General features: G+C 39.9%; 1 long non-coding RNA gene across 2 annotated transcripts; it reads right to left on the minus strand.

The window, feature by feature from the left end:
- Positions 1-2,391: 2,391 nt before the first annotated feature.
- LOC135330016 (uncharacterized) lies at positions 2,392-13,631 on the minus strand. Of its 2 annotated transcripts, none has more exons than XR_010391724.1 (3): positions 13,090-13,631; positions 7,992-8,070; positions 2,392-7,187 (listed from the first exon to the last, which is right to left on the minus strand). It is a non-coding gene; the product is annotated as an uncharacterized LOC135330016 (long non-coding RNA). The 2 variants fall into 2 exon arrangements; XR_010391723.1 differs by having other exon boundaries at positions 13,093-13,626.
- Between the last annotated feature and the right edge of the window lie 1,023 nt (positions 13,632-14,654).

Below are 14,654 nucleotides of genomic sequence, written 5' to 3' on the forward strand. Positions count from 1 at the left end.
AAGCATTATTTGTGCCATATCCTTATGACACAGTAATTGTGAAATTATTTTTGTAAATCCAATATGAAAAAGTGACACATTTTATTCAAAAATAATATTCAAGTGAAACTAAATGTCACCTTGACTAAGCCTGCTCAATGCAGCATATAAATGAAATAGTCATTCTCATTCTTACTACCGTTACTACCAACCTTTTTTTTTTTTTTTTTTTTTTTTCTTCATCTGTGAAGGGGACAAAATTCACACTGTCTTATGACTGCAGTGCTGAAAAGAGCAAAGCCACAAAACTCTGCAGGATCCTTCATTTTCTTAGCTGTAGGTATGTTTATTGAGGTCATTTATTTTGGAGCATCATACTTTGACAAATAAGTTCAATATAATCTTCTAAAAAACTAATTACCCTTGTAAGTTCTGAAGTCTGTGCTTTCTGTTGTGTTAATATGCCTCTGCATTTAGTAACCATGAGCATTAGTAACGTGTCTTCTGGTGTGTTGTGTTCTGAGACAAATATATGGATAGAGATTAGAAATAAATAATAATTAAAAATAGTGGCTAGAGAAATACAGATATCTATTTAGTCAGAAATTGAACTTGGTAGGATTGCTTATGTACTAGCAAGAGAGGACTGAAACATTGGTGTTTTTCAGAAGATACGGCAAGGTATGTGTTTGGGTTATTAATGATCGGAGATGTATGCTTCTGTATTGGTTCCTGCTGTGTTGTAGGGCAACCTGGATGCTAATTGCAGAGCCTCTCGTAACACATCTTATAGGAGACAATTAGAAGGGTGGTGTCTAAAGAGAAAATGGGTGAAGAAGCACCGTTCTGGGCCATTCTGGGTGGCTGTGGTTACTGATGCTTCAAGGAAGGCTGCAGACTTCCCATCAGCTCCCTGTGATGCTGAAAGGCTCTGTTAAATCGCGTTCTGCACCTTCCCCATCACAAAACCACAGGGGCGCATGGGTTTCTGCTAGAAATACATCTATACGTGCTGAATCACAAAGGGAATCAGTGCTTATTGTGTACCCATAGGCTGTGCTTGGATTTTTGAACAGCTAGTGCTTTAATATTTCCTATGTAATTACTGTTTAGTTGTTTTATCATAATATTAAGTCAAAGATCAAGACTCAGATGTGTGAGATGTGGAAAAAAGGCAGATTTGGTGCATGTCACAAATGGCTTACAATCCAGGCAAAATCATGCATCTTCCCTGAACTTACCCTGCCTATTTTTTCTATTGAGTTTGATGAAGCTACTGGCAAGGGTTTTTCTATAGTACTCTGCAGTGTGGTCACTTGTATGAAAGTGAAGATGACAGCGAGAGACAGAGCTGTCAGTAAATGGGGCCAGAGTGGGAGGCAGTGAGCACACACAGCTGCTGTGAGCTGTTCTATAAAAGTCACTGCAAAAGGGGCTTGTAAGTAGGCTATGACAGAAGACAGTGAGGCAGCTTGTGGGCTGGTCCTCTGGAGCAGGAGCAAGTAGGGGAGAAAGTACAGAGGTATTTCTTGAACAATTTAATAAGTGGGTTAAAGTGCTGATATTAGCAGCTGATTGGAAGTAAGCATTTATATTTGAGCAATAAATGGAAAATATTAACTTGGGCAAATGTGAATCATGAAGGGCTGTGCAAAAGCAGATAGCTTATGTGTTAGAGAAGGAGAGCTAGTGAATAGCAGCTGTGTAGTCAGAATTGTGATCTAGGAAAATGAGAGCTGGTGAGAACATATATAAGCAACAGAGATGCAACAAAGCTTGGATTATGTCAGAAAAAGTTTAGTGTCTGAAGGGTTCTTCACATTTTGATTTTAGAGTCACAAAGTTAAATAAATGTTTCTGTTGAGGGAATAGCAAATGATTGTGTCACTTCACTTTATTAAAAAGGGCCCCATAATTTTCTGAAATTAATAACTTCATTTTGTGCAGATGATCTTAAAACATAAAGATAAGAGGTAGTGAAATTCATGTGAAGAAGGTGTCTACGGCTTTGATGAGGTGATATTAATAGCATGTACAGAAGACAGGGAGCTGCCTTATAAAATTCGAAAATGATCTTCGAAGCTGCTTTTTCGAAAGTCAGGACTGGAATGTTTTTCAAGGAACTTGCAATTTTCGGCATTTATGTAAAAGTTTGCTTTCATACATAGTTCTCTTATACCTGCTCTTGTAAAGCCATACGTCAGCTTTCTTAACTCTTCAGTATTTCTCCTTCAATGACAGGTGGGTGATGGATACAAAATATATTACTTATACTTTGGCATCCTGTTAAGAATATCAGATAATGAATTCTTTCTCTTTCTGAGAAACAGAATATATGAAAATGGCACTGTTTTAGTGCTTTTCTTTCAATATAGCATTTCTATCTACAAGTCATGCTATTTATATCTATAACACTTCTTCTTACTGCTTAGCCGTAAAAATGCTAGATAAGACTAATACAATTACATGCCATAGCTTGATATCAACTGCTGTGATTTATGGAAGATATTACTGCATTGTCGCACGAGTTTCTTTGGAAGTCATATTAGGAAAACCATTTCCACTTGGATATTTTTAGCCTTAGAGTACTGTTATTTTGCAAATTCTCAGTTCTATAAATAAACTTCAGAATTCTTGTATTTACACGTATACACACACACATACAAGCATGTTTAAAATGTTCACTGACGTTTACAAAATGGATCAAGCCTCCCTAAAATACTTAAGTCAGGGCTACAGCCTAGGGAAGATTCTTAGCTAGTGTAAGTTGCCACATCTCCAATGGTTTTGATTAAAGTTAGTGAAGCTATGACAGTTTATACCATCTAGGTCATATAACGCTAACTCAAAGTATCTGCCATGGTCAAGTATTGACATGTAAGTACCTCAGATATTAGTTTAAAGCTTTCACACCCATCTTTGCTGTATTTCTGCTGTAATGGAAAATGTCAGGAAGCCTTGGGTTTCTATGAAAGATTGCCTTGTTTATTAAAGGGAATATTCTGACTCTCTTGAATTTTAAAACAGTATTTCAGGAGGTGCTATTATTTTATAGCTTTTGCACTATTCCCTGACAATGTTGCATTGAATTCAGCTTTTTGGGAATAAATCAGTTCTACAGTGAGGAGAATGTAAATTTCCACCATACATTTAGATAATTGGGAGTTTATAGCTTTCACTTCACATGTTAGAATTACAAAGAAAGCTATCTCTTTAAAATAATAGTAGTGTTTACATCTTGCTCACCCCACGCTGGGGTTTGGCCCTTGGGGAATAATGAGGCAGGGTGGAAGACCTGTCCCTCGCTCCCGGCGCGTGGTTTGGTCATGACTTGAGTCGCACCTGCAGCAACTGTGGCGATGCTGCAAGTCAAGCCTGGGGGACGAACCTAAGGGACTGCTCTCCTCCCGCACTGGTGCTCCCTGCCCACCATGCACACGCGGGGTAGCGTCGAGAAGTTTCTCAGATGTTGTTATTTTTGATCTACCTGTCTCGATGTGTACATCTCCTGACAACTGTTTTCTCTTCACCGCTGTGTTCAGTGAAGAGCCTGAACATACAGATGCATTCGCTGTCCAAAAACTTCTGAAAGTGTCGGACATAGGAGGTCTCTGGTGATAGCAGCTTGGTATTAATTCTCACTAGACTGTGGGAAAGCCTGGGTTTGCTGACCGCCAAGACATCCCGGAGCTTTCACCCAATGCAGTGTCTGAGTTCCTTACCTTGACTAGTGGTTTCTGAGGGAGCACTATAAAAATAATAAAACTTGTAACAAGTAATAGGAGGGGAAAGGAGATTTCATGACAACTTAGTCATCAGCGCTCCTACCTTGAAGGGGTTATAACAGCTGGCACACTATGAAGATACTTTTTTCCCTGCTTCACAGGAAGCAACACTGGTTAGGCTTAGTGTAGCTCTGCATTTCAGAAAAGTCATAGTAGAAAACTGGTAGGTGTGAGGATGGGGTTGTGCTGGGATAGGCTAGATGGTAAGAAGGCAAGTTTGGATACTTGATAACTGAGAAAGTGTTCAGGAGCCTTGTGGCGTATACATACAGGCTTGTTCTCCTCTTGAATATTGTGCTTTTGTGGTTTCCTGTTGGCTTGAGCCGAAGCACGTGGAAGCTGGATTGGATTTACTAATGCCTAAGGCATTCTGGAGCCTGCTCGAGTGGCTTACCAAAATTCATTTTTTTCCATAGCTTTGAAACTTGCAGCTCTCTTCTTCCATTTTTTTCTCAGACAATAAGATTATGATTTTATCCAAAACACTCAACTACTTGTTTGTAGTAGATAAATTAATGTGCAGATTTCACATGAGACTATGTAACTCTGGTTGCAAGGAGAACACTTCGAAATTATCATCACAGGTTAATTGACTGCCGTGAACTGTGTAGCTAAGCAACAATCCTCAGCCAAACTTCCTTCTTAAAAGCCAGGCAGTTTTCTGGGCTCAAGGCTGTGCTCCTTTCCCAAGTAGCCTCTCCAGAGGAGCAGTTTAACGAGTTTCCTCTTCCTCTCGCTTAATGCAACTTTCCTCTGGGGAAGTTAACCAAAATCTTACCTGTGCTAGATTCAGAGGTAACTTACTTGGGTCTCATGAAAATTGTTTAATGTGTCTGAACTGGACAAAAAATTGCTATGAAAAGTAATATTGTTTCCAAGCACTAGGTTTGGGCAAATGATTATTTTGATACTTTTTTGTGAGAATTTTGTAGCACTTCAAACTACAGCGTATGAAATAGCGCACTTAGATGAAGCTGTTGCTTTTACAGTTATGCTTATCTTTTGTTTGGTGTCTTTCTAAAGTATGAATGAAAACGCATCTGTTGGGGGGGAGGGAGGAAGGCACACTGCCTAACAAAATTATTATCCATCACTCATTTTATAATAGATTATTCCAGCAGAGACTGCTCACTCATTTTATGATAGATTATTCCAGTAGAGACTGCTTCTAGATACAACTTGTAGTATTTTAGTATTAGGGTAGGTGTAGCTTAATATTTCTAACAAGATGAAAGTCTTATGACCTAGTCTCTACAGATACGTGAAGGGAATGAACCCTGAACATGGGAGAGCAATTTAAGGTAAAGGACAACACTGACAACAGCACAGATGGCTGTAAATTGTCTGTAAATACACCTAGGTTGGAGTTCAAACACTGATGAGAGGAGGGGAGTTCTTCAGTATCCTAGAGCAATTTGTCCACTAGGCCACAGATCATCTAAGATGATACCAAAGGATAATACTAAAACTCCTGAGAAAAGTTTTATGGGACGTCATAATTTGTATTAATGCTAAATAGTCTCTTTTCGGTGTCTCATTTGTAACATGGCACCATTGGGTTCTCCCTAGCACAAAATGAGTTCCATTTTTATTTGTGGCCTACTGGAAGCTCACCTATCATAATCCGTTCCTCGAGTGAAGCTCTCAAGCACTGCATCAAATCCAGCTCTCCAAGATTTGGCTCAGGTTCTGTCCAGACCTGGCACTTATTTTCAGCTATTGCTTGCAAACACAGTAGCAATTTATGTATTTAACACTGAATGGGGGCGAGCATGTTTAATTTTGTTTGTTCTTAGGCAGGGCAGAAGAGATTCATAATTTCTATTGTTCTTTTTACCATATAGAAAACAAAATGTTTTAAATCCTTCACTCCTGCAACATGGATGTGTAATAAAGAATTCAGTTTTCTTTCCTAGCATAAATGGCCTAGAATAAATGGTTTGTCCTGTAGTATTGAATTAACCTTTATCTGACACTTTATATTTAATCATTTTGGAGCTTTTTGGTAGTCATTTAGTAAAAAAGAAGTAAAATGGCCAAATGGAAGAAGATACTATGAACTTCTGCTCAGCTCAGCTGCTCCCATACTTCATGAGGAGTTTCTTCAGTGCATCAGAAGATAATACAGAAAATGATTAGCACTCTATAATAAAGTTATATATTTACATGAAAGGTAGAACATTTTTCAGTGAAGTTTCTCTGAAAAAATTGTGCTATAATGCTTAGTTGATGCTTCATATATTTTTTCCACCAACTTATTTATTTACTAGGTTCTTAAAATCACTTCCATCTGAGCCAGCACTGGAGAAGGGAGCTAGGCAACCTTCAAATTTTTCTAGGCCATAATCACTGTATGATTCCAGTTGCTGTTAGATTATTTAAACTGGTTCCTTCAATAAATCAAGGAGACAACCCAGTCAACTCTGAGGCTCCTCCATCAAAAGTTATTCTGATATCAGCAAAAACTTGCATTTTATTACATAGGTTCTCTCATCTTCTCTGTTTGGACATTTGTCACCCATCTCTTCCAGCAGCGTATGTTCAGCTCAACCCTAAAAGCAAGTCAGCTGGTATTTTGTATTAAATATCCCCTGCCACTGACCTGCTGTTAAAGTATGTTTTAATCAAGTGCTAAAAACGTGCAGTCTTGTTATCTGCACCTTTTGCTAATACACCACCACCACCACCTTGCCCCTTTTTGCTTCAGGAGCATGAGAATCAGTGTTTTGAGAGAAGCTTTCTTTGAGCGTCTGTCACAGTATTACGTCCACAGAAGCAGGGTTAGATTGTCACTGTAGACATCTGTGCTATAGAAACCAGACTTCAAGAGAGGCTGTTACCCATAGTGTTGGACCTCCTCTTTCCTTTCCTCCTCCTGGCGCCTTCCTGCAGCTACTTGCCTCTTTCTTGCTGTTAGCTCTGCTGGGCCTCTTGACGTTTTGGAGTTGGAAATCCATTCAAATCACTTTCTAAAGCATTTCCATCCTCCAAAACATGGAAGGACAAACAGGAATAATACTTAAGCGCTTGCAAAAGTGTATTTTCTTCTCAAGGTATTTAAGGCTGCTGCAGCCTCACGTCAGCAGCTGTAATGCGAAGAGGCTCTTCCCTCTAATGGTGTTGGAAGCTGTTCTTGGGCTCCTGCAGGACCTGTGGTCATTGGATTTCTTCGAGGGATTGACCTGAGAGCTACCTCAGGGCTCTTCAGTCAGGCAGTAATGGGAAGTTTAAGGGGGAAGATAACCATGCAGGGCAAAGCGGGAGAAAGTCAGGGGCTGTGGTCTGTCCTGCCGCGTGTATGTGCTCCCTGTCACGCGGCGTTGCCTCAGGCAGTGCTCTTGCTCTGTTGCTGGCTCTCCAGTCAGCCCCACATTCGACTTTGGTGCAGGATGGAGGGAGCAGGGTTGTGGAAATCCAAGGAATCTGGCAGAGAACAAAGTTTTACAAAGGCAATTTAATGTACGTGCAAGCAACAGCAAAGAGGGAAATTATCTATTGCAGAATAATTAACTCTATGGCAAATCCTGCTGCACTCTATTGAACCTATCGCTTAATCTTTCTGTGCTTTTATTTCTCATCGCTTAGTCCCTCTGTGCTTGTATTTTTCTTCCCCTCCCTGCCTATTACTCTATGCCTGTTGAGGCTCAGTCTTATTTATGGAGTGCTGATTTCAGGCACATAAAGAGCAGATGTAATACTAAAATTTCTCTGTCTTTGAAGAGCTCTAGGTGGTGAAGACTTCTGCCCACCTAGGAAAGCAATGCTGAATCATTTTCCTATCTAACATGTCTTCCTGAGCATTCATCAAGCTCTCCAGTTAGTCTGAAGCCTGAAGCAAGGAGAGTTCATGAAGGAAGCTCCCGCGCTGGGTGCAGAGCACCATCCGAGCTCCCCCCCCCCCCCCCCCATATGTCACCGCTCCCTGAAGGAAGATGGAGACTGATACGTGAACAGCTTTTTATAAAACCAACTAATCCTTGGTAAATTGCATTTGTGGCCCAGAAATAGCATAAGGAAGTAAAGTAATCAAACGGTTTTCCTCTTCAGGTAAGACCTTGAAAATAAACATGTACAAACTAAATGTATACACACACACACACGCGTAGATATGCATATTTTATTAACTATTTTAAAGTAACCAGGAAGCTTTTTTATAAAGTATCTGTATAGTTTGACTGCTGTTCGTGAACTAAAGTTTTATAAAGTATAAGTAGAAACAAAGCTTACCATAATTGTCGTCTGTCCATATTTTTATCATCATGATTTAGCAGTTCTTTTTTCATATCCATAAAAAGCCTTTGTAGGTCTTTCATAAGAAAAAACAGATAGGTGGTTACTAGTCATGGTAATTTCTGTCAGTGGAGAAGACAAATATTTAAATGACAGAAAAATGTTCTGTGTGAGAAAGAGTGAGAGATTCAGTCTATAACATATTGGAGTCATTCATGGTGCATGTTACAGAGCTTGTTAAAAGATTTGGATGGACATTTTTTCTGATTAAAAAAAAAAACCGTGCAGATTTGTTGGATGTTTATGGTAGTAGGAGATTAAAAAGGTACTCCTGCTTCTTTCAATTCTATAGGTCAAAATCAATGAGACACCTGTACTGAAGATTGAATTATTTTATTTATTTTTATACTTGTTATTATTTTATTATAGTAAATAATAGCCTATTAATATTAATAATATATAACACCATATTAGCAGTTATTAATATATATTAATGCATTATTATTATTTTAAATTACGAGTGAGATAAAATTCCTGATCAGCACTTGCAAAGGAGATCACCCAGTAGTCTTGGGGCTATTTTAAAGGAATTTGAATTTAACACCATGTGCATATTAGACTGCAGAAATTCATTGACTAAGATGACTTTTTTGGACCTACTGGTACAAAGGGATCATGTGTGATACCTATATACACACCCCTCTACTTTCATTCATATGGAGAAAGAAACTGGATAGAATCAGGATAGATCCCTGAAGAAGCAGTGGTCTCCTGGCCTCCCAGTGTGTCAATACGCTTTTCCCTCTCCTTCCTCCTATGAATCCCTGAATCTCAACTTGGTAAGCTGAACAGCCCTGTCCTAGTTTTAATCCAGCTCTGAATTTAAATCTATGCTTCTGCAAGAGGTTTGTAGCAATAATGAATGTAATGAACTTTGATAGTGTCATGCTACTGAATTTAATCCTGAAAATGTAAGATAAAGCATATTAGAGCCATTTAGGTTTGGAATATGATTGTGTTCAGGTATTCTGACTAGCATAGGATCAAATCATGTTTTGGCTGACTAATCTATCAAGCAATACTGTAGAACGAAGGGAAGAAGGTTATGTTGCCAGCTCATGTGGTATCAGAAACCTCAGAGTTATTCATTATTCATTTATTATTCATTTTTACTTGGTTTTACCGCCCTTTCTTAATAAGAGTTTGAGGATGGTTTTTCCTCCCCTGTGTTTGCTTTTGTCACTAGGGAAGCAGTGATTTGCCTGTATTTTTTCAATGGGACTATACTTGGCCAAACTTTTTTAAGTTCTAAAAGACCAAGAATAACTTGGAAGTAGCTTTCATCAAGACATTTGTCTCTCATAGCACCACCATTGCAGCAGCAGAGAGAAGCACAGCTTCAGTTCATGCATCGACAGCTGATCTGCTGACAAGAGGTACAGACACAGCTAAAGCATAGGCATGACAAGAGAGGGAGCGGTTGGTATTCCCTTCTCTCTCATGTACAGCAAGGCACGGGGCAGCTGTAGACTACATCCATGGGAAAGGGAGCAGGAAGCGTTATAACCAGCGATGAATAACTCATAGAGCAATACCGCAGTTACCTTCTCCATTAGTGCACAGGATAATTATGCTAGGGGAGATGCAGAGTGTTGATTGACCAAGGTTTCCACTCTGCTTGTTTTCTCTGGACAGGGCTGAGGCTGGACAAGACTACGGTTTGCTGCCTTCTGCCCCTTACCCATACCACTCGGTTCCCTTGAGGCCCGCGGCTCTCGGGAAAGCAGTTTTGTCTATTCAGCAGCCTAACCTCATTCACAGAGACTTTATATCTCTTCTCAGTAAGGGAAAGTTAAGGCTCACAAAGTAGCTACTGTATGCTTTGTAAAGCATTTGGTTTGGTCCATTATCCAAGGCTAGAAGTTAGCAACAAAGTTTGGGAGAGAAGCCCAGCTCATCCGCTGCAAGCCTTCAAGGGTCATTGTCTGCGGACTCGCATGGTGTACAGATCGGGATATCAAATGGCCTTAGGTAATGCTTAGGGAATCACAGACGGCGTAAGGCAGGGCAGCCTTCAGTGAAAAGCTGGAGAGGAATAAGCTAGTGATTAAACGTGTTAGATGTGATGGAATGGACTGTCATGGCATATGCTATCATATGCCATGTGTGTATCTGCTGGCATATGTTTATCAGAGTTTATTAATATTGGACAAGGCAAAAAGCGATAGAACTGGGAGGTATGCCTGGGTTCTGAGACTGTTTCAGTAACAGCCATAGTATGCAGCAGGCCAAAATACAGGATTTCAAGGCTAAATCTCATTCTAAAAATGTGTGAATTCAGAGTCAATAGACTTTAAAAAATTTGGACAGATATGAAAAGTAACATAGTTTAGCCTGAAATCCGTGTATTTTGTTTGTTTAAAAGCAAGTAAATACATATGTTTGTTTCTTTCAATAACTGTCAGCTAATGGCATTTCTCAGAAAACCCACAGAGAAAACTTTCCAGGTAAAAAACGGTGCTAAATATGGGCTTGCGCTGCAAGGTCGTTTTAAATTTTTAGTTCACTTGAAAGACGCTGAATGTCAAACTGCGAGGAAAACCTTCGTACATAATTAGAGGCTCAGATTGGCTAGAAAGATTGGCCTCATGACCTTTGAAATGATCTGTAAAAATATTGGCCTAATACAAATGATTATAAAGAACAGCAAGTATCATAAGACTCGTCTCGATGAGTCTGTTCTTTTTATGGATGACTGAAGTTTCTTTTTCTGCCTTTGGATATAAGTATTGGCTACCACTTTTGGTCCTCCTTTGGTAATGCCCTGCTGCTTTTCTGCTCATGTATTTTTGTGCAGTATAATTTCATCACTTCCGCATTGCAAAATTCATACCACCAAAGTAAAAATACAAACAAAAATACCCTCCTTGCATTTCCTCATTAAAACCATGACATTTATGCATGAACAATAATTTGGAGATTTTTTAAAGGAAAAAATAATATTTCCCATTATTGTTAATGTGATTTTTCAAAAAGCATGCGTTATGGTTTGTAACTTCTGGGGATTAAAGCTATAAAACACATTTTTGGAGGGGCTAAAATTAACATATTAATTCAACTGCAATATAATGCCCTTCTAAATGTATGTTTTCTAGCTACACTTGGGAAATCTTGGAAAGCTCATCTTTGAAAAGTGATAAATGGAACTGAGAATCAGAAGACAAATCACAGATGAAAAAAAGAATAGCTGCAGTGATTGTACTGGACTCCCACTCAGTGGCATACTTTAGTCTAAACCAGCATAAGCCCAAGAAAAGAGCAGATCAGAAAACCTGCAGTTATGTGTTTATATCACAGGGACTTCTTGTTTTTTTAACCTGCTCAAGTGCAAAGGTTGTGACTTACAACATGCAGGCTGAAGTGTAAAACAGAGAGCCTAGAATGATGCCCACTGGTTACATACAATCATTTTCTAATAACCACTAGATAACACCATCTGTGAACAGAGAGACCATTAATTGGTATATGGCATGTCTGTTGTGACCAGTCAGGCATTTGGAATATAGGAAAAATCTCTTGCTCTTGAATAATACTTCTGTCATTTAAAATTTTCCAACTATTTGACATAAACAAAGGGAATTGAAAAAGTTACTTAACCACCAGCTTTTCTCTGTGACTTCATGAAATCACCTGTCCATGGGGCTGCTTTTAGCAAAAATTTGTGTATAAATATATTGTTTTCCAAGTATTGCATGTGCAGTTGGGCAGAAAATGCATGGCACTAGAGGAACAGCCTTGATGGCTGTCGGTGCTTTCTGTTTCTATTTGCTGAGCCCTTTTACTTCACTGAATGATATGAACAGGATGCCCAGGTTAAACAAAACGTTAAGTTTGCAGAGTTGTATGCAAAAGTTAAAAGACTGTATTTCAGCAAGAAGTGTGGTATCGACGACCTTCAAGCTGATAGTTGAGGAGCCTGCTGCCTTTTGTCTCTCGCACAGAGAAGTAGGCTGCAGCTACTAAATCTGAAATCAAGAAAGAGGCTGAGTCTTGAGGCAGGCACCATGCAAGTGTTGGTTAAGCATCCCTGCCTGACCGTGCTCACAACAGAGCAAGAACCAGCTTCATGGCAGGGCTAGAGAGAGAGGAGAGCTCTGAAAGCCTCGTTCTCTCTTCTAGCCATTCATGGGCAACTTCCCTACTGCAAATATTTTAACTAGTACATGCTAAGTCGTATTAGTCACACTTTCTTACAGTGTTATATTGGTAGTTCATAATTGTATTGCAGTCAGTCTTACTTCCTATTGAACTTCCTGTTGAATCCTACCTCATTGCTTCTGAGCAATGAGCATCTAATGAATAGCAGAAAATTGTGAATAATTGTAAATAACTTTTACATCCATGCTGTTGGGCTTTGTAGTACAGGATTCTTCCCACACTATTGTTTGGCTACCAGGGTCATTGGTTTTTCTGGAACAGTGCTTTTATCGGTTTCCTCTAATATAAGAAACAAAGCTGGGTTATTTTTGCCTTGAAACTTTGTATTTTACTTTTTCACTACTTTTTCACCCTTCATATCTTGTCTTTCACATTGGTTATGTTGATCTAAATTATCCTGTGTTGTCTCCTCAAAAGTTGTTCAGCAAAAGATAAAAAATGATGTAATGGACCAGCCACAGTGTCTTTTCTGTGAAATTTAACTAGTGCATCTGGCTTTTTATCCATGACAGAATTTACATTAGTAAATGATATTAAGCTGGGCAGCCCTTTTGTCTCTTCTCAGAATATTACACTCAGAAATTATATGCATGTTGACTCCTCTCTGGATTTTCAGCTCTGGTAAACATGGAGATCTTGCAAGGACTCTTCTGGGATAATTTGCCTGAATGATGGTGTCCCAATCCAATATCGGGGGGGGGGGGGGGGTTCGTTATGATCCCAAGGACGAGATTAAGATGCTAAAACCGGTCAAATATCGTACAACCTTTTAACTTTATTTTCCACGGAGTGGGGAGAAAAGGTGGGGGGAGAAGGCGAAGGGGAGGAAAGAGAGAAAGAAAGAGAGAGAAAAGGGGGAGAGAGAAAGAGATATCACCACCCGTGGATCCAGCGGCGTCCCGTTGGTCCTCTTCACCCTGGGTGTAAATTTTAGTGATGCGTGTGCAGTAATTACAACTCCAGCAGGGTCCGACCCTAGGTTCCTGCTGAAAAGTTCGGAATGACATGTGTGCAGTAGTTACAGCTCGAGTTGGGTGCCTCCAAAGAGGGACCCTGAACAAAGAAATCCCTGGGCAATTATAGCTCTTTCAAATTAAGTTTCCCACCCCTCACGCGGTAGTTCAGACCAATAGTAATTTTGGGGTCTGGGGTCTCCTGCTCCCTATTGGGTCTCATCGTTGTTCCTAGGCAGGCCGCTTTTCTCCCTTATCTTTACTGTTGCGGTTTCTGCTGACAAATGTGTTTTGATTCCTCGGGTTCTGCCCTTCTTTCTCAGGGCCCTGACCAACAGGCGTTGTTCCAGCAATTAGCACTGCCCCAGCAGTGACAGTAGGTGTTATCTTCCAAGGTCCTGACGAGGAGGATATAATCCAGACCCCCCCCTAATCAACACTGTTTCAGCAGTGAGGGGAGGCTTTGTTTCCCAGGGTCCTGGCGCCCAAGCAGGCCTTATTTCAAAGCCTTGACATCCTCCCTCCCGGAGTGTGAAGCACAGGAATGCAAACTGCTGGTAACTCCCTTATCTTTCCAGCCTGCACCCGCTCTGGGGCCCTTTCTCTCTTAACTAGGGAGTGCGGCCTAAGGCTTCAGCAAATTTAGCTACTCATGCTAAACAAGTTTTATAAAAGTTGTGCTAAGCAGCAGTAATTTGCAGTCCAGGTCCCAAAGTCTCCGTCCGATCGTGGTCCGGTTCAGCGCAGGCTTGGTGTGTCCCGAATGGTTGCAGGGAGACCATATTGGGGGTCGCAGCAGCTCAGTCCTGTTCCCGCCGGGAACAGATGGCTTGTTCGGGGTTATGGTTTGCTTGCACCTTATGTACCAAGAAATGTTTAAGGCAAAAGTTCACTCATCTGTCCGCCACAGATGGTTGAGACACTTTCTTAAAATGTAACCTGTTTATTTGAAAAGTTTCTGCTGAGAAGTGCAGACATTTTGATGCTTAAATATGTCCTTTTGTTAGAGTGATACGTAAATTAACTTTCAAAATCCTTTTTCAGTTTACTCTTCATTTTGTGGATAGTTTATGCTAAAAATGATAATTAGGAAAGCTTTATCCATTGTGACTGGCACTGAGCTCTTGGCCTGAAAGGCTCTGAAAGTGAGGTAATACAATACATACATTTAAAATGAGAAGGCAGTGTTTTACATTTTGTGTTTTTGTAGAGCAGTGTTCTATGCAACATGTGATGCAGAGTTGGGCTTCATAGTTCTCTGAAAGAGATGCGTACTTCATATTATAACTATTGAAAAAAATTAAATATTTTCTAGACTGATAATAGTCTCTCAGGGTTACTAATTGTTTCCTTCTACATTGGTTCACTCCAGCTGCATCTAAAAAGTGCAAATTCATGATGTTTTGACATATGAACTTTTATTAACATGACTTTGAGGTTTCCACAAAAATTACAAGGATGGACAAGAATTTTGCAGGTCATCCAGAGG

This window comes from Dromaius novaehollandiae, chromosome 15 (genome assembly GCF_036370855.1).
Source record: "Dromaius novaehollandiae isolate bDroNov1 chromosome 15, bDroNov1.hap1, whole genome shotgun sequence".
NCBI classification, from domain to species: Eukaryota; Metazoa; Chordata; class Aves; order Casuariiformes; family Dromaiidae; genus Dromaius; species Dromaius novaehollandiae.